The sequence below is a fragment of the Eschscholzia californica genome, unplaced genomic scaffold (assembly GCF_041429995.1).
Source record: "Eschscholzia californica isolate CP2 unplaced genomic scaffold, dmEscCali1.0.p SCAF_4, whole genome shotgun sequence".
NCBI classification, from domain to species: domain Eukaryota; kingdom Viridiplantae; phylum Streptophyta; class Magnoliopsida; order Ranunculales; family Papaveraceae; genus Eschscholzia; species Eschscholzia californica.
In genome coordinates, this window is record NW_028238461.1 from 33,980,649 (window position 1) to 34,001,070 (window position 20,422).

The 20,422-nt window shown below is 38.2% G+C and overlaps 1 long non-coding RNA gene across 1 annotated transcript in view; it reads right to left on the bottom strand.

Annotated features, from left to right (window-relative positions):
* Positions 1-16,769, bottom strand: part of LOC147544247 (uncharacterized) — a 70,083-nt gene extending 53,314 nt beyond the window's left edge. The window contains exon 1 of the long non-coding RNA XR_015223497.1: positions 15,213-16,769. This is a non-coding gene — a long non-coding RNA (uncharacterized LOC147544247). The remainder of the gene's footprint in view (positions 1-15,212) is intronic.
* Positions 16,770-20,422: the final 3,653 nt, after the last annotated feature.

Sequence of the window (20,422 nt, forward strand, 5' to 3'; positions counted from 1 at the left end):
TGAGATCATTAGTGATCATGGTCTTCTGGATATAGGATACCAGGGTAACCCATACACCTGGAGCAACAAGCAGTTCGGAGAGAACCTTATTCAAGAGAGATTAGATCGAGCCCTCGCGAATCTCCCTTGGCTTCATCAATTCCAATCATATGGAGTCACCCATCTAGAAGCAGTAGGATCTGACCACTCACCTATCCTCTTAGATAATAAAGAAGGTAGTCATAGTAGTCCTAAACCTTTCAAATTTATTAGAACTTGGATAACGCACCCGGATTGCTACAACTTTATAGCAGATAATTGGAATGACATTAAGAACTCTCAAGATCAGAACAATATTCAGACTGATCTTAAAAAGCTTAGTAAGAGACTTACTAACTGGAATAAGAAGGTTTTTGGTAACATAGAGAACAAAATAAACCAAATCATCAAGAAGCTTCAGATCACTAAGTCTAAGGAAGATCACAACAAACTTAATCTAGATTTAGATGAGCTTTATAATCAGCAGGAGAGTTTTTGGAAGGAAAAATCGAGAAATAATTTCCTTACTTTAGGAGATAAAAACACTAAATTCTTCCACTCCCAAGCCATTCAACGCAACAGAAATAACAAGATTAACGCGATCAAGAACAATGAAGGAGAATGGAAAGAAGACTTTAAAGATATTCAAGATACCTTCACCTCGCACCTGCTGAGTATAAACACCACTAGCAACCCTAGAGAGGATCCCAATTCTCATAGTCTATTCACTCCTTCTATCTCCTCAGACCAGAATAATGCTCTCTTAGCCACTCCTAGTACAGAAGAAATCGATAGGGCTATACAGAGTCTCAAAAAGGAGGCAGCCCCGGGGCCGGATGGCTACCCGCCATTCTTCTTTCAATCCAACTGGGATACTATTCGAGAGGATATTTATGACTTGGTCAAAAATTTCTTTCATTCCACGTATCTCCCCCCTAGTATAAACCATACGCATATTTGCCTCATTCCCAAAACATCCTCCCCCCAAACCCCAGCAGACTATCGGCCTATCAGCCTTTTAAATACCACCTATAAGGTCATCACCAAGTTGTTGGCGGATAAATTTAAAGCTACGTTAAATCCCATCATCTCTCCCTTCCAAGCTGCTTACGTCCCGGGGAGACAGATAACGGATAATATCATTATGGGTCAGGAGATAATCCACTCATTTAAGAAAATGAAAGGAGTTAACGGTTACTTTGGCCTTAAGTTGGATATGTCTAAAGCGTTCGACAGAATTGAGTGGAAATTCCTTTCTGATACCATGGAAAGTTTAGGCTATGATGAACATTGGATTAGGATGATACATACTTGTATCTCTACCTCCTCCATGTCAGTGCTTATCAATGGTCGTCCAGGGCAGACTTTCTATCCCACTAGGGGAATAAGACAAGGTGACCCTTTATCTCCTTTCCTCTTCACGATTGCTATGGAAGGCCTCAGTAGAAGATTAATGTCGAAGAACTGACATAAGAGGTTCCAGGGGTTCCCGACGTATCACTCTGATCTTGAGATTTCTCACCTCCTCTTCGCAGATGATTGAATTATATTTGGTAAGAACACTATTGACAATATTCACAATCTGAAGGATATCCTGCAAGATTTCTGTGAAACCTCAGGGCAAATGATTAACTATGCCAAGTCTAATATCTTCTACTCGAAGAACACGCACCCAAAGTTTAAACGTCTCATTATGCGTGCTCTTAAAGTTAGACAGGCTTTCGCTTCAGAGAAATATCTGGGAGCACAGTTATTTATAGGAGCTCAGAAGACGAAGGTGTTCAAAGATATTCTTGAACAGATCAAGAATAAACTGAGTAGGTGGAATCATACGTTTCTATCTCAAGCAGGTCGCACGGTGGTCATCTCGACCATAACTGCGGCTGTACCCCGATATCAGATGCAATGCTTTGCTATTCCTAAAGGAATAAGTAAAAGCATCAAGTCCGTCCAACGGAATTTCTGGTGGGGTAAGTCTAAAGGTATATGCACCAAAGCCTGGTCATATATTTGCCTTCCTAAAAGCCATGGAGGGTTGGGTATTCACTTACCAGAGTTGGATAACACAGCCTTAATTTCTAAAATGGCTTGGCGTCTCAAAACTGAACCAGAAGCGATTTGGGCCAAACTTCTCAAAGCTAAATACTTCCCCAAATCCGATACTCCGGGGGCAGCGAAAAATAACCACTCGTGGAACTGGAAAACTATAAGGAAACACTACAACCTCGTAGAGGAGCTCTCCATGTGGGAGGTGAAGTCTGGAAACGACATCAACATTTGGACCGACAATTGGATCCCAGAAGTGAATGGTACAGTTCCCAATAGCAACAACTCCACTCTTACCAAAGTAGCTCAACTGATCACTAACTCCAACTGGAACGAAGACGCCCTATGATCGAATTTCGAATCCCATATCCAAGAACTCATAAAAGTGATCCCGCTTAACAGTGACGGTAAAGACCAACTAAAATGGAAGCTTACCAAGACGGGCAAATCCACAGTCGCCTCTATGTATCAACATTTAAGCACTAGAAATATCAGTTGTAATCCTAGCACTAAGAACTGGAAATTTATATGGTCTCTTCCAACCATCCCCAGAATCAAGAATTTTATATGGAAAATCTGCAACAAAGCTCTACCAGTTAGAGAGAGAATTGGTAAGTACATAAACAACAACATTTATTGCCCGAACTGCAATATCATCGAATCTATAGAACATGCGCTGTTGCACTGTGCACTGGCTAAAAACATTTGGTTCCATTTTAACATCATTTCTGAGAATATTTTGTCCATCTCGGACTGGATTTTCTCATGGGAACTTAATACTCATCTTTGCTACACCGCGGAAAATATTCACTTCTCTACGATTCTGCGGATTTTATGGAAAGTTAGATGTGATCACTGCTTTCAGCATGAAATCAATGATCTACATAAGATCATCAATATGATTGCAAATTATCCAAGAATCCCCAATAAATCAGGAAAAATCACTTCCAGGACTAACCTCCCCAATATATATGAAAAATGGCAACCCCCTCAAAATAATTTTATTAAGATCAATGTAGATGCATCTTTTATGAATATAATATCCAATATGGGAATTAGCATAATTGCTCATAATGCAGAATCGAAGTTTATCGGCGCACAGGTAAAATCTTCTAGAGCTAGGAACAGTGAAGAGAGCGAAGCTAAGGCAATCTTACTTGGTATTGAATGGGCTAAAGTAATGAATCATACTTTCATCATCATAGAAAGTGACAACATCAACCTTATCAAACAACTGAACGACACACACCATGCAATACAATGGCAATCTATCAATCACATAAAGAAAATACAGGAATCATATCACACGAATCATAGCGGTCACATTCTGATAAGTGAATGCTCCATTCCATGTATTACAATGCATTATGCTCTCTAACTAAGCACTTGATGAGCATAACTTCTGAATGAGTAATTTCTGACAAAATTACTCAGGTCCTCTTTTAATATCACACTGGATATAAGATGGTTATTCATTATGTGCACAAATATGGTGATCTGTCCATAATAACCAAACATATCAAACTGTCAAGGAAAGTACATAGTCAAGCATTACATAAGTTAAGATCCTTTTGCACCACATGATCTAAGAACAATTGTGCCGGCAATGTCTTAGTAATAGGAATGCAATATCACTAACTTATTACTTATATGCTTAGTGGCCACATTATGTTCTTTAACTTTCCTCTGACAAGAGATACTTTATGTCGATAAATTTATTTCTGCTTCCACTCTTATTACCTAATGAGAGGAAAACTATTGCTGAATTATCATAAAGAATCTACAAATGTCTCTCTGTAGTATCAACGATTTTGAGACGAGAAACGAAGGTTCTCAACTGTATTTCTTGTGTCATTGCTTCATAGCGTATGAGGTAGCAAACTCAAATCACTATTTACAAGTATATATCATCTACATATAAGACTAAAAATGTATACTTTCTCCCACTAACCTCAAGCTATGTAAGCTTTAATACCATTAGTCAGATGCAAGTCTTAGTTTATACATAGACTTCTTGAGCTGGCAAACTAAATAGTGTTTAGAATCAATCTTTCTTTTGATGTTCAACCCTTTTGGAGAAGAAACATTCCTAAATGACGTAGTTGTTTCTTTCTACACATTGTTGACATGGTTGCCCTTCTTGGTACTTTCCTTAGCATGAGAAATAAAATAGGCACTTTAAAGTTTCTCATGTTTTGTTCTCTCTTCTTTTGAACACACATGGTCAGGAGTTCATTGATTGACCAATTTTCCTTATGTGTGTTGTGGGAGGTTTTGAAAAAACCCATATTCCTTTGGAAGATGATTAAGTACCAAATAAACCAAGAATGATTCCATAATCTCAACAAATGTTGAGCAAAAGTTCTCTGATTTCCATAATGTGCTTACACACGCCTTAGTATGGTAAAAAATTCATCCGGATAAACTCTGCATTACGGTGTTAGATTGTGTTTTATTTGAGCGAACAAATTGTTCCTCAACTACTTTAAGAAAGTCTTTTACGTGAGGACAATCAGGTGTGGAACCCCGAATGCTCTTGTTCACGCGTGACTTAATGAGCATCAAACTTAGGCGATTAGATCGCTAACACCGCTCATAGTCCAACCTTTCCTTGGGCGTACTTTATTTCTTGCGGACATGTGGTATATCCGCATGAAACGCCAAATTAAAATCCATACACATTAATGTAAAGAGTATTTTTGTTTTAATCAGAGAAATCAAGCACTTACTCAAAGCTATGAAACATATACCTTTATTCTAAATGAACCCACGTCAATTTAGTAGTAAATTCTAACCTTCCTGTGGGCAGAGGCTACAACCGCATAAGAATTTACTATACTATATTAACAAGACTAGTAAAAATAAAATATCAAATCCGTAAAATTTTCATACCTGTGGGCATAGAAAATTCACATTTAATATTTTATTTTACTATCTTATTCCAATATAATCTTACAAAACAATTACCTCCCTCTGGGGCAAAGCAATTATTTATAAAAAATTACATCGTAATTGGAAGTGTCATTTTAACTTGATGCGGTAAACAAATAAAATTTATTATCGCACGTCTACATGTTTTAAGATGCTATGGCTACTCTAAAAACATGCAATGTCCAAAATAAATGACAATGTCTCCATATTCGTGGATAATTCCTCATGCAGTTTGACATAGTTTAGTATCATGTCTTCAAATAAATATATGACATGTCAAATTGCCAGCCATAAATAATTGCACATAATTAGGTCATCAGTTCAACCTTAAATGATGATTCCCCCCAACCATGAACTTGTCCTTAGGTTCATGTAGTTTGTCATTCACATTTATATTTTGTGTACTATCACATGAATCATGTGATATAACTTATCAAACCATAACATAACATAATTGAATAGAATTATATACATATCTCTAGATTTCGATACAATTAATTTGTAGACATATTGCATTACATAATAATCTCATTTATCAAGGTCAATCTAACCACGAACAATGTATATTTGATGAAATAAACAAAAATATCATCAAATCTGTAGAAGTTCCTGATTAACTTAAAATGAGATTCCATAGAAATTTTTTTATTAAAATACGATATTAATTTCTATCGAAGTTAGTATCTATGGAAATGAGTTCACTAGAAATCTCAACTGGAACTATATTAAGGTTCATAAATGTTAGATAGATAGAGAGACAAAAAGTCTCTCCAAATTATCATGTATATCACATGGAAACAACAAGGTAACTTATCAAAATTCATGTATCAAACTGTATTTTAGTTTTATGAACAACAAAATGGAGTATAATTGAAGTTTCTCTCTCTAGAGAACGTATTTATACTATAAATTACTGGTCCCATTTATTCTAGTGGGTTATTATTATGAAATAAATTTATTTTGTACACTTGTACGAGAAGGAATCAAACAATAACCGTAAAACAAATGCCTCAAAAAGAACCATGTAAATACCCCTTTTAAACACTATTACGTGATGAGTATAGGTTACAATTAGGCACCATACAAACATTACTGTCAATTTTTTTTTTTTTTATGAACATACTGTCAAATTGGTTTATCCTAATTTATACCCCTTAGAATTAATACCTCAAACTAGTTTGGAATCTTATTGAAAACTAATTCCACTATTTACTCCAACAGACTATCAAAATTTCAAATAGCCGAGTATCTAAAATCACAGATAGCCGAAGTTCGAAATTGTATGTTGTTAATGAATAGTAACCGAATGGTATTTAAAAGATCCAAATGTCCAGATTTAGTTGACATTTTGCTTTGTAAAATCTCAATAATAATACCTTTAACAACATACAATTTAAACAGTAAAACATGAAACAATATTTTAATATATATAAGAATCAAAGGAAAATTCAAAATCCCAACCGAATTGTAGCCGAGTCAAACATCACATATGTGTAAACAATGTTTTTAATAAGAAGTCAATCAAAATTCTAATCAGTAACCAACTTTATCACCCAAATAAATTCCCAATACCCATGTTACGCATTTACAAAATTCAAATCAATAAATGGTCAAACCAAATTAGAGGGGAGTTTGGAGTGTGGGCCACCCTTAGTCTCTAATAAAGAGACGTGTCCAACAAAACAATCTTACCTTTTAACCCATATATCGTACTACTAATAACGATTTTGGAGAGAGAGAGAGGTGGCTATGGTGGCAGGAATGGTGGTGGTTGGAAGTTGTGTTGGTGAAGGTGATAAAGAAGATGAAGGTTAGGAGGCAATATTTGATCAAGTGAGTTTTCAGACTAAAATAAAATATGACCCAGAGAATATACAAAAAAACATGAATTAGAATTTATTCTCTGGAGATTATTCTTTATGTCCCAAAGTCGCAGCCTACTTTAAAAGCAAGAATTGTGGGGTTTAGAAATATGTATATGTAAAAATTCTTTGAGTATACAGGACGAAATTAATGACTTTTTAACGTTAATCGTAATTAAAACGATCTAAAGGTTGATATTAGTGCCGACCTGGGACGAACGACTGGATTTACCTCTATGTTTGTCTCATAATTTGTCTTTGAGTTTGTCAATACTCAATACATTGGATCACTTGGGCAACCAATTGTTGACGGATAACAAATTTGTTGACTCGTAAGTCAATCGTATTTTTTCTCTAAATTCTATACATATTTTCGTTCCAGTCTTTAATTTAAATACGATTATGATTTTCACTCCCATACCAATGCTTATGGAAAAATTCCGACTTAGGGACATGGGCTATACCCTAGTAGTTTCAAAACTAAAGTAGTTGAGATCTCTATACATCTAATGTACCCAGTCAAAACTGTTGCCACCGCTATTTCAGGGCTCTGGCTTCACTATCTATTATATATAACACAATGGTGTTTTTTGAGGTGAGCCGTAGATTTATGTCATGGATATTCACGTCCATCCGATATTCATCAAGAATTATCTAATCTAACGACTAAAATTGAATTTCAAACCCACTAAATCAGAGCCTCCTTAATTCTCTCCCACTTTTTTGATAACCAACCACAAAAAATCACGGTTTCTCACTGCTAAAAAATAACCACTCACCCACTATTCTCTCCTCCCACTTTTTCAGAAAATTAGTTACAAACCACCCACTAAATTCTTTTCCTCCCCACTTCCTACTTATTTTCACACGAAATTATGCCGTGACGGAGGCACGGGCTATACCCTAGTATATATATATGTTACAAACTTATACTGCGAGTATCATATAATAAGAGAGTCCTTGCCTCCTTGGGCTAGATAGACTCTGATAACAGCACAGGATTCTCTTTTTTATTTCTTTTAACCAACCCTTGGATGATAAGAAATCAAGGGTCAGAACTGAAACCTGTTCTCATCAAAACTCTTCTTATTCATATTTTCATTATAAATACAAGCAGAAGGAGGATTATATATAGTTCCATATGTAACTTTGAAGAAGAAGAAGAAGAAGAAGAAGAAGAAGATGAAGATGTCTAATGTTGTTGTTATGATGATAATGATGGTGATGATGATGTTGGTATGTACAAAGTCAATAAGTGATGAAGTGGAGACTCTGCTGCAAAATTTTACGAGATTAAAGATGATTGAAGAAGATAATAGAAATGATAGAGATTTTGAAAATCCAATGGAAACGGCGCGTCGGCGTCAGTTGAAAGCAGGAGGGCCTCACATAAAGAGATCTAAAGGAGGACTGATGGACCAATGTTCAGAGAAAGCTATTTGTTGGTCGCCCATGTATTACAATCGATTTGAAACTTATGAGACATGTGGAATACAAATCTCTCTGTCAGCCAGTCGTGAAGTTTTCCTTTTTGATGTTAATGCATGTTGTCATGTCATATTCCAAAATATTACAGATCGATGTTGGCAGCTAAGGTATCCCAGATTCCCTCGGTTTCCTCTCCTTCTCAAGGAACATTGTATACGCAGTGGAATAGAACCCATTCTAGTATCTTGAAGTACCCTAACCTAATGATACTCGCAGTCTTCCTAATGATAAATAGATTATGTATTTTTTCTCAGTTAATGCTTGACCTATTTATGTTTAATTAGTAGGTGATTCAGTGATTCTTTTACAATTTTAATGTGAATAATATTAGAGGAAAGAACACTTTCCATGTATCCATCCAATGAAACAGGGATGAAGAATTTGCTCAAATGCCCTCATTCAAGGGGCACTTTGGGTAATGCCCTAAAACTTTTCAAAACTTGAGAACGCCTACTTTTTCTTTGTTTTCTTGTGCAGTTTTTACTCTATTACAAGGTTCCTACCGGGCCTTATTGGCGAGGTAGATCCCTCTTGGCTAATGCCGTTGTGGTTTATTGCGGCCGGTCTTATGCCTAGGCGTGAATGTCACCCACTATTTATTTATAAACCGTCAAACATAATCTATTATATACTTTATAAATGTATATCACGATTTCTTTCCAAAACAAAAAAAAATTCATTAAATCTGAGGAAGAGAATGTTGAATTAATCCAATGCAATAATTAGCATAGACGTAATAGAACATTTTCATGAGAGATAAAAAGAAGAAACACCTCTCTCTAATAAATGTACAATTTTAATTAAACCTAAAATCTTAACAGAATATTTGAAGTAAATATTGAATCCAACCTAATTATACAAAGTGAATGATGCACTACATCATTAGAACTAAGAAATACACCGATCCAACTGCCCCTTGTATAATCGAACGTAAGAAATATTTTAAAATTGGAATAACAAACAAATTCAAAATAAATTGATCATATTTGTGTTTGAATCAATTTTTCTTCTTTTTTACTTTTCCAGCCTCTTCAAATTTCCAAATTTGTATTTTTTGGTGCCATGGATATTAACTCTACAAAAAAAAATCAGATATCCCAAATTAAAACTTGATTTTTTTCCTTTGTGTAAATTTGTAAATGGTAGAAATCAGCAAACTACTAGAACCCAAGATTGAATGGAAACTTCAACCCTTTTCTTAGTTTATATAGTTTAGGAATTTAAGTGAGATATCTTTAGAAACATAATAAGTTAAAGATAATAGGGGAGATATAAAAGGAACTAGAGCATGGCCGGTTATGATTTTGTAAAAAGTGAATAAAATAAGGGTTATTTTCCAAATAGCCCCCAACTTTGTGACCGGTTTCCTGCCTAGTCCCCTACTTTGTCAAAAATACCCAGATTGCCCCCTTTTTGAGCTAACGTTATAACACCGTTAACTAATCATCACCTTCTCTCCTCCATCTCATCACCTCTCTCTACCACCTCACCTTCTCGCCACATCATCGTCTTCACCGGCGACCTTCAAACATTAAAAATAAAATTATCTCTTCCTCTCACTCTCTCTAAAAAAAATTATTTTTCTCTCTCCTCTCGATGAAGGGGTTTTCGCTTTGCCGGAGTACTTAGAGAGAGAGAGGAGAGAGGAAAATAAAATTTCTTTTTTTTAGAGAGAAAGAGAGAAAAATATATATTTTTTATGTTTGAAGGTCGCCGACTGGAAAATTGACTGGCCAGCGACCTTCGCCTGTGAAGATGATAAGGTGGCGAGAAGGTGAGGTGGCAGAGAGAGATGATGAGATGGAAGAGAGAAGGTGATGACTAGTGAATGGTGTTATAACGGTAACTCAAAAAGATGGCCATCTAGATATTTCTAACAAAGTAAGGGACTAGGCAGGAAATCGGACACAAAGTTGGCGCTATTTGGGAAATAACCCAAAAGATAATATAGAAATTAGAGTGAAAAACAATGGTATGTACTATTACATATGGAAACAGAAAGGTAAATTTAAAGTAGAGAGAATTAAAGAAATACAGCAGTTATAGTAGTTTACTAACAACTTCCCTTACTTAATTACAATTTTGTGGGCCCTCTAGGTTGCGAGGCCCAGTGCGGGCACCCTGCCCTGTAGAGACGGAGGGGTTGAATCAAATTTACATCAAAAAAGTTAAGAGTATAAAAACTATAAGATTGAGTAAATGGCCTATAATTTCTTTTGTTGATGATTTTTATTTTCCTTGTAAAAAAAATGAAACATATGAGTTATATCTATATCACAAATGACATAAGAATTATATAAGAAACTAATGAAATATAAGAAGAAAGGAAGAGAGAAATAAACAGATAAATTAAAATTTATGAATCAAATTAACTTACCAATAAAAAACTTTGATCTTCACTCTTTAGAAGAAGAGAGAACTGTTTAGAAGAAGAGAGATCGAAAAAAATAAATGAGTTACCAGAAAAAAATAACTGTATGATATATAATTTAGAAAGTCGCTAGTTAAAATAACCGGTTGAATTTCAAATTGAATGAAAACGTGAGAGAATATCAAGGAAGTTAAGATTTCTGATTTTCAAATTCAATTTTAGTCGCTAGATTACTAAATCTTTCAGCTTTAAGTAAAACGTGAGAGAATACGTGGGTAGTATATAGGGATATCTCAATTGATTTTGGTCGATTTACATTACTATCCTTCTGTTTTAAGTAATATTACACGAAAGAATTTTATATGAACTGTTCGATCTAATCAAAAGTAAATGATGGACGGCCAGACGTATCCCTCCTCTAACCGACTTAGCTGTTTTAATATAATAGATGTCGGGATATCCAAAACTCAAGCAAACCTCTTCCCTCTTCTTCTCCCTCTCGGGAGTCCTTTTTTCATCTTTCTATTTCAAAACCCTCTTGAAGTGTATATTCTTCTCGATCTACTTAATGGTTTGATTTAGACCAAAATCTATACTTTTTAATGTACCAAAATCTAGGATTTTACAATAATAATTTGCACAAATATTCATTTCATTGTGCGTTCATGTTCGGTGTTTCATTTGATTTAGACTAAGCTAGTGAAGTTCAAATCGATGGCTCCGTGTGGACTCCTTTCATGGGAATTCAAGCTGGGGCCACCTGTACCGACTCTAGTATGCGATGGGGAAAGTAAAGATGATGGTTGAATTTAGTTCAGGTGATAATGCTGGACGCAATCATCTTCATCATCATAAAAAGAGTGAGAAAGTGAAGAATCACCACCACCACGAGGGGAGGGGAGAAGTGGATGGTTTTGTATTTCGGCAGAAACGACTTGATATGTGGATTGAAAAATTGTTTTAAGAACATCTCCAATGTCAAAAATCACTATGTCCGAGGTGTCAAGTGTAAATGAGAGAAAACAGGATGGCCCAATTTAGGGCATGATATTTGTTAGAAGTGACTTGAATATGGATTGGTATCGAACCCGGTACAACGTACCAAAGCTTGGACCCATTAGCGGAGCTGATTACTGAGACAGAGCTGGTATGCGAAGCAGTGCTCTGAGGGAAAGCTGGACTCCGAGACAGAGCTGGAATGCGAAGCTAGGTTTATGTCGGTTATTAAAATTAGCGTATCCGTGTATAATGTCAGTTGTAAAGAGAGAGTTGGTGAGGCGGTGGGATTAGGGTTTAGTGGCTATATAAACTAAACCCTAAGAAGATATCAGTAAGACACAATCTCACGAATCGCTTGTGTAAACTTGTTTGCTTATCATAGTGGAAATCATCGCGCCGTTGTCGCTGTGGAGTAGGTCTCACCAACCGAACCACGTAAATCTCTGTGTTCTGTTCTTTGATTGTTCTTTACTATTCCTATTGCTTGTCTTGGATTACTCGTATTGTTCACATTAACCCCGATTGGGCATAACAAACTGGTATCAGAGCTGTGGTTTTGAGGTTTCTGTGATGGCGAAATACGAGATAGAGAAGTTCGATGGAAGTAACGACTTTAATCTTTGGAAGATTAAGATGCGGGCAGTATTAGTTCAACAGGGTCTGTTGAAGACGTTGAATGGGAAGGCTGCACTCGCTGAATCACTTTCAGAAGCAGAGAAGGAAGATCTCATGGAGAGAGCTCATGGTCAGATTCTACTCTGTTTGAACAATGAGGTCTGGCGGGAAGTAGCGACGGAAAATACAGCCGATGGGCTATGGAATAAGCTGGAGACAAGGTATATGACGAAATCTCTAACTAATCGTTTGTATCTAAAAAAGAAATTATTTAGTTTACAAATGTTAGAAGGGGAATCGTTGAAAGACCATATGGATGAACTCAACCGAGTATTCTTAGATTTGGCAAACATAGATGTCAAATTCGAAGAAGAAGATAAGGAAGTACTATTGCTTGCATCCCTGCCACCATCATATGAAAGCTTTGTTGATTCTTTTATGTCTGGAAAAACAACTACAACCTTTGAGCATGTTAAGGCAGCATTGAACTCGAAGGAGTTGAGACGGAGGTCAATGGAAGAAAGCAGTTCAGGTGATGGTTTGGTGGTAAGGGGAAGGTCGCAACATGTGGTTGATAGGAAGGGCCATTCACTCTCTAAATCGAAACCTAAGAAGTACAGATGCTTTAACTGTAAGAAGGAAGGGCACTTCAAAAGGAATTGTCCTGAGCTTAGGAAGAAGCCAGCAGAGGCAGCAGTCATCAAAGAAGATGATGGTAGTGTCTTGGCAATCATTGAAGAATGTGATGAATCTATGGTTCCGGCAATCAATGCCTGCTTCGCCGAAGATAGGTGGATTTTGGACACTGGTTGTACATTCCATGTATGTCCTCATATAAGGAATGGTTTTTTACTTACACAGTCACTAAAGGCGGTAAGGTGTTAATGGGAAACGACACTCCTTGTAAGGTGATTGGAATTGGTACTATTCAGATCAAGATGCACGATGGTGTTATGAGGACTATAATAGACATCAGACATGTTACAGATTTCAAGAGGAATCTAATCTCTTTGGGAACTCTGGATGATAATGGTTGCAAATATGTTGGTGAAGGTGGTGTTCTTCAGATTCCTAAGGGGAGTCTTACAGTTATGAAGGGTTTGAAAAAGAATGGTCTATATATGCTACAGGGTAACACAGTTACCGGATCTGTAGCGGTGTCATCATCAGACAAGGAAGTTGAGACTACCAAACTATGGCATATGCGGTTAGGGCATATGAGTGAAAGGAGGGAGGGCTATACTGAGCAAGCAGGGTTTACTCTGTGGGCAGAAGGTTGGAAAACTGGAATTCGGTGAACATTGCGTCTTCGGGAAGCAGTGTCGGGTAAAGTTCAGTACAACGGTTCATAATACAAAGGAACTCTGGATTACATCCATTCAGATCTTTGGGGTCACTCTCGGGTCAGCTCACATAGGTGGGGTAGATACATGTTAACCTTGATAGATGATTTTTTCAGGAAAGCATGGGTCTACATACTGAAACGCAAAGATGAGATATTCGTCAAATTCAAGCAGTGGAAGACCTTGATCGAGAAGCGGACTGGAAATCGATCAAACGCTTGAGGACTGACAATGGCATGGAATTTTGCGGAAACAAGTTTAATAGGTTCTGTGTAGACGAAGGGATAGTGAGACACCATACGGTCAGAAAGACCCCACAACAGAATGGGGTGGCGAAATGTATGAATAAAACTCTATTGGAACGAGCTCGTTGTATGCTTTCAAATGCAGGGCTGCCAGAGGTGTTCTGGGCTGAAGCAGTGAACACGGCAGCGTATCTGGTAAATATTTCACCCTGTACATCTATTGAGTGTAAAACTCCTAATGAGGTATAGTTTGGTTATCCTGCTAAGTATGAGAACTTAAAGATTTTTGGTTGTCCGGCTTATGCACATGTCAAGGAAGGTAAACTTGATCCGAGGGCTAAGAAACGTGTATTTCTTGGGTATGAGCCTGGAGTTAAGGGTTATCGGTTGTGGAATTCGGATGGAAAACCGAAAAAGTTTCTCATAAGTAGAGATGTTACTTTTGATGAGTTAGCCATGGTAACTCAGAAGGTAACGGCTGTAGATGCTCGGGAGGGTGTTGGTAAACAGGTGGAGCAGGAAGATCATAGGGAGCAGGTGGAGTTTGAGATAGACACTCCGGAAGAGGTTCGGCCTCAGGTAGATGAGCAAGCTGAGGAAGCTGAACCAGAGCTGGTTCAGTACATTGTTGCGAGGAACAGGGGAAGGAGAGACATCCGGGCACCGGAAGGTATGGGATGGCAGATATGTTTGCATTTGCACTTAGTGTGGGAGAAAGCATAGATGGAGGTGAGCCATGCACCTATGAAGAAGCTATGAGGAGCGATGATTCACGACATTGGTCTCTTGCCATGAATGTAGAGATTGAGTCTCTTCGGATGAACCAGGTCTGGAAATTAGCCGAGCTGGCTAAGGGTCAGAAGACTTTTGGTAGCAAATGAGTTTTCAAGAAGAAGGAAGGAATCCCAGGGGGTGGAAGATACACGTTACAAAGCACGGTTAGTAGCTAAGGGGTTTACACAACGAGAAGGGATAGACTTCAATGAGGTATTTTCTCCTATTGTTAAACATAGCTCTATTAGAGTGATACTTTCTATGGTTGCCTTGTATGATATGGAATTGGAGCAGCTTGATGTTAAGACTGCGTTCTTACATGGAGAGCTGGAGGAACAAATCTATATGCGTCAGCTAGAGGTGTTTGAGATTCTCGGGAAAGAAGACCAGGTATGTTTGCTAAAGAAGTCTTTGTATGGACGTTTTGACACGTTTATGGTTAAAAACGGCTATGACAGAAACAAGTATGATAGTTGTGTGTACCACAGGAAACTATCGGATGGTTCTTATGTGTATCTACTCATCTATGTGGATGACATGCTGATAGCTTGCAAGGATATGTCGGAAATCCACATGTTAAAGGATCAGTTGAAGGGTGAGTTTGAGATGAAAGACTTGGGTGCCTCAAGGAAGATATTGGGTATGGAGATACGGAGAGACAGATCTGCTGGGAAACTGTTTTTGTCTCATAAAACGTACATCGAGAAGGTGTTGGAACGTTTTGGTATGACTGAGGCAAAACCTGTCAGTACTCCTTTGGCAGCGCACTTCAAGCTTTCGAGGGAACTGTCACCAACAACTGATGACGATACAAAGTACATGTCTCGGGTGCCTTATGCAAATGCAGTAGGTAGCATTATGTATGCTATGGTGTGCACAAGGCCTGATATTTCACATGTTGTTAGTGTAGTAAGCAGATACATGGACAAACCTGGGAAAGGTCATTGGCAGGCTGTGAAATGGATACTGAGGTATCTGGGAGGAACTGCGGAGCTTGGTTTGGTTTACGACAGAAGGGCTGACACTTCTGGTTCGGTAGTTGGATTTATAGATTCGGGTTTTTCGGGGGATCTTGATAGGAAGAGGTCACTGACGGGATATACGTTCACACTCTGCGGGAGTGCCATTAGCTGGAGAGCAGTGCTGCAATCGGTGGTAGCGCTGTCTACAACGGAAGCTGAGTACATGGCAGTAACAGAGGCAGTGAAGGAGGCAATATGGCTAAGTGGTTTAGTTCAGGATTTGGGCCTGAAGCAGGAGGTGCCAGAGGTCTACTGCGACAACCAGAGTGCTATTCATTTGACCAAAAATCAAATGTATCACGGGAGAACTAAACACATTGACGTCATGTATCACTTTATCAAGGACGTGATTGAAGAAGGGAAGATCACAATGAAGAAGGTTTCTACGGCAGAGAATCTAGCGGATATGCTGACCAAGGCAGTTACAACTTTCAAGTTTAAGCATTGCTTAGACTTGATTAGGATTTCCAGATGTTAGCCCTAGCAGGGCTGGAGCGACGACGGCTAAGAGGCCTGAGCTATGATGGTGGCAGATCTAAGTCAAGAGGAGCATATTCAAGTCAAGGTGGAGAATTGTTAGAAGTGACTCGAATATGGATTGGTATCGAACCCGGTACAGCCTACCGAATCTTAGACCCATTAGCGGAGCTGATTACTGAGACAGAGCTGGTATGCGAAGCAGTGCTCTGAGGCAAAGCTGGACTCCGAGACAGAGCTGGAATGCGAAGCTAAGCTTATGTCGGTTATTAGAAATAGCATATCCGTGTATAATGTCGGTTGTAAAGAGAGAGTCGGTGAGGCGGTGGGATTAGGGTTTAGTGGCTATATTAACTAAACCCTAAGGAGATATCAGTAAGACACAATCACACGAATCTCTTGTGTAAACTTGTTTGCTTATCATAGTGAAAATCATTGCGCCGTTGTCCCCGTGGAGTAGGTCTCACCAACCGAACCACGTAAATCTCTGTGTTCTATTCTTTGATTGTTCTTTACTATTCCTATTGCTTATCTTGGATTACTCGTATTGTTCACATTAACCCCGATTGGGCATAACAATATTTGTTATTGATAATAACGACAAAGAGATTACATGACAATTTATTAATTTACACTAATACACCCCCCCCCCCCCCCCACCTCCAAATACCCTTATACAATGTAGAGCGATAGTTCGACTGTTAAATAGTTGAATCTTGATGATGGCAGACTATTTTCTTCTATCGAAGATTCACCAAGAAGATAATGAACTTTTAAGTTCCCGAAAATGACTTGTGAACGCACAAAGTGAAAATCAATTAATTACTGAACTTTTAAGGGAAAACCCAGATCTATAACGTATCTTTTATCCAAATAAGGGAAAATCTCGGCAGAAGTTTGGGCCATAATCGTATATTCCACCTCAATCGACGATTAGGCAACTGTACGTCGAGTTTTTTAGGCCCAATCAATTAGAAAGAGCCTGAAGTCGACCGCCGATCATTAGGCCATCTTGCCCAATCAACATAGGAATAACCAAGAAGAACATTCATTTGAGCTTACTGGAAAGATATACCATTCTCCAAATTGCCTTTGAGAAATCGCAAAATACGTTTGGATGCTGATAAGTTACTAGTGGTTGGCCAATGCATGAATTTTGATACTTGGTTTACTGAATATGCAATATCTGGCCTTGTTAAGGTAAGATATGGCAGAGGTCCAACAAGGCTTCTAAACTGTTGTGGGTCTTGCAATGGTTTGTTGTCTATTACAGAAAGTGTCGAGTCGGACTGGAGTGTTCACTTATTTGGCATCAAGTAAACCAAGTCTTCGTAACAAATCAAGAGGATACCTCTTTTGAGTGAGAAGTAAATCTGATGAATTTGTTTTTGCCTCCATGCATAAAAAATAGGATAAATCCCCAATTTCTGTCATCTCGAACTGATTCTGTAGAGTGAGAATCAGATGTTGCAAATCTAATGATGAAGACTCAGTCATTATGATGTCATCGACATATTGTACTAATACCATAAAATTTGTGTTAGTCCACCTGTACAACATAGCTGGATCTGAGATGGAGTGCTTGAACAAGAAGGGTACTGCATCGATGATGCCAGGCTCATGGAGCTTGTTTCAATCCATATAAATTATTGTTCAATTTACAAACATGATCAGGCAATGCAACACTTTGAAATCCTTGGGGTTGAACCATAACGACATTCTTTTGGAGATTTCCACTCAAGAACGCATTCAAATTTAGCTGTAAGATCTTCCAATTCAGAGTTGTTGCTAGAGATAAAACTGTTCTTTGTATTTGGTCGAAGCACCAGACGGAAGGTCTCCACATAGTCAATCCCTAGTTGTTGAATAAAACCTGAGCCACAAATAGAGCATTATAACGTTGTATTGATCCATCAGATCTCTATTTAACCTTGAATATCCACTTACAATCTATAACATTCATTTGAGGATATCTAGGAACTAAGATCCATGTACCATTACGGTGAAGAGATTTGATTTTTTCATCCATGGCATGTTTCCAGTGATCATATTTGCACGCTTGAGTGTAAGTTCCTGGTTCATGGAGTCTAGCGTCTTCAGTAAGGGAGAGAATAGACTTAGGAAGACGATGAGAGAAAGTAAAAAGAACTTTTGGTTTACGTGTTCTATCTCGAGTTATTGTAACTATTGGATGTGTCGATGTAGATGGGTTAGATGAAGGATGTCGGATAATAGTAGGTTTGTCAGGTAAAGCAGATGAAACAACACATGAAGGTAAAAGGTCTAGCTGACCTGTCTCACTGATTTGGGTAAATGGAGCATATCTATAGGGAACCACAAAAGAAATAGTAGGGGAGATAGATAGAGTAGAGTTATTAAGAGGTGGGACCATCGCAGAGACATGTGGTAGAAGAAGATTAACAGATAAGGGAGGCAACAATATAGATGACGTTTGTTGAGGGACAGTGATGTTCCCGAAAGGCTCCACGCCCAAGCGGAGGTACGTCAAGTAACACCCGGAAAGACCGGGGTCAAGCCATAGGGATATGTTGGTAACTCGGATATCAAAGGGTCTTATACACCGGTCCAGATATCACAAGCTAACTTAGAAAAAAACGGAAAGAACAAAGTAATGAGGGGGTTTTTATAATTGGAAGTGATAAAGAAGCGAGAAAGTTTGAGAGAAGATGAGTGAGACTCGGAGGAAAGGGAGTTGGTGAAGGATATTCCTTTGTAAAGGAGATGTCCTTGAAAGAGATTTCCTTCAACCAAGAATGCAATATGAGTAACTTGTCGGATAGGACAATAGATGAAGAAGATCGTCAAGTCCGGTTGATTTAGGGGTCGTAATGTTTAGTTAGAAACCAACTACGATCATCGAATTACGAAGTAATTCGCGGCTAACTTCAGTCGGATCCTACATCGGGTTTACATATACAAATCGCTATTTAATCGGATGATATGACTAGTGGGAATGAGATATGTAATCATGAGAGAGTGCCATAAATATGTCTCATAGGCCTAAAAGAAGTTTAGGCAACGATAGTACGAAAGGCCCGAAAAGCGGGATTTTGGGCCAGGGCACAGGAAGGGTGATGATATGACTAGTGGGAATGAGATATGTAATAATGGGAGAGTCTCATAAATATGTCTCATATGCCTAAAAGAAGTTTAGGCAACGAAAGCACAAAAGTCCCGAAAAACGAGATTTTGGGTTGGGGCACCGGAAGGGTGTTTTGGGAATAAAAGGGTGGCCGACCATGATGATTGGTGTGCCCTAAGGGGACCAGCAAGATCTAAAGTTTCCCCCTATAGGGGACGGCCACAACTCAAGGGAATGGGAAAAATAACAACTAGTTTCTATTTTTTACTATTTCCTTAAATCTTATTCAAAAGGGCCTTTTAGGAATCTAATAAGAGTTGGACTCTAACTTAGAACTCTATATAAGGATCTTTAGGGTATTGAATAAGGTGTGTAATTTTTCTAAGAGCTTTCTTACTCTACCACATCAAGTAGAGAAGAGAAAGCGAGCTAATTGCCAAAAGCTATCAACTAGTCATTAAATAAGGAGTTCTTCTTATCAAACCACCATTGTTGTTCTAGCTAATAAACAAGGTGGGAGATTAAGTAGACCATTAGGTATCCCAAGTAGAGGATCTACAATTGGAGCTCTTGGTCTTCGAAAGCGATTGGAAAGGGTCAAGGGAAAACAAGCGATTAAGGTAATCTTTAACTCTTAGTTAATTATTAGCTTATGCATGATGATCCTGCTAATACTAGTGTTTGACATTAAATGTCAAGTTATCCGCAAACAACACTAGTAGGTAGGGGTGGGAATCGGACGGGCTCGGACGGGCTCGGGCTTCAAAGTGTCGGGCTCGGACGGATCGGGCTCGGATAAGCCGAGCCCGAGGTAAGGAGTCGGGCGGATCGGGCCGGACGAAACACGCCATCTAAGTGTCCGTAGCCCGTCCGAGCCCGGCTGCCCGAGCGGGCTCCAACGGGCTCGGGCCGGACGGGCTCGGGTTATTTTATTAAAAAAATATAATTAAACCGCCAATATTTCTAATATAAAAAACGATTATTAAATATTTAAATCTTATATTATTAAAATAATTAACACCCTTTCTAATTTAAAAAATAAACAACTTTTTAACCAAAAAAAAATAAACAACTAATATCACACAATTACATTTCTTCTTCATTAACTTACATATCAATCATCATCTT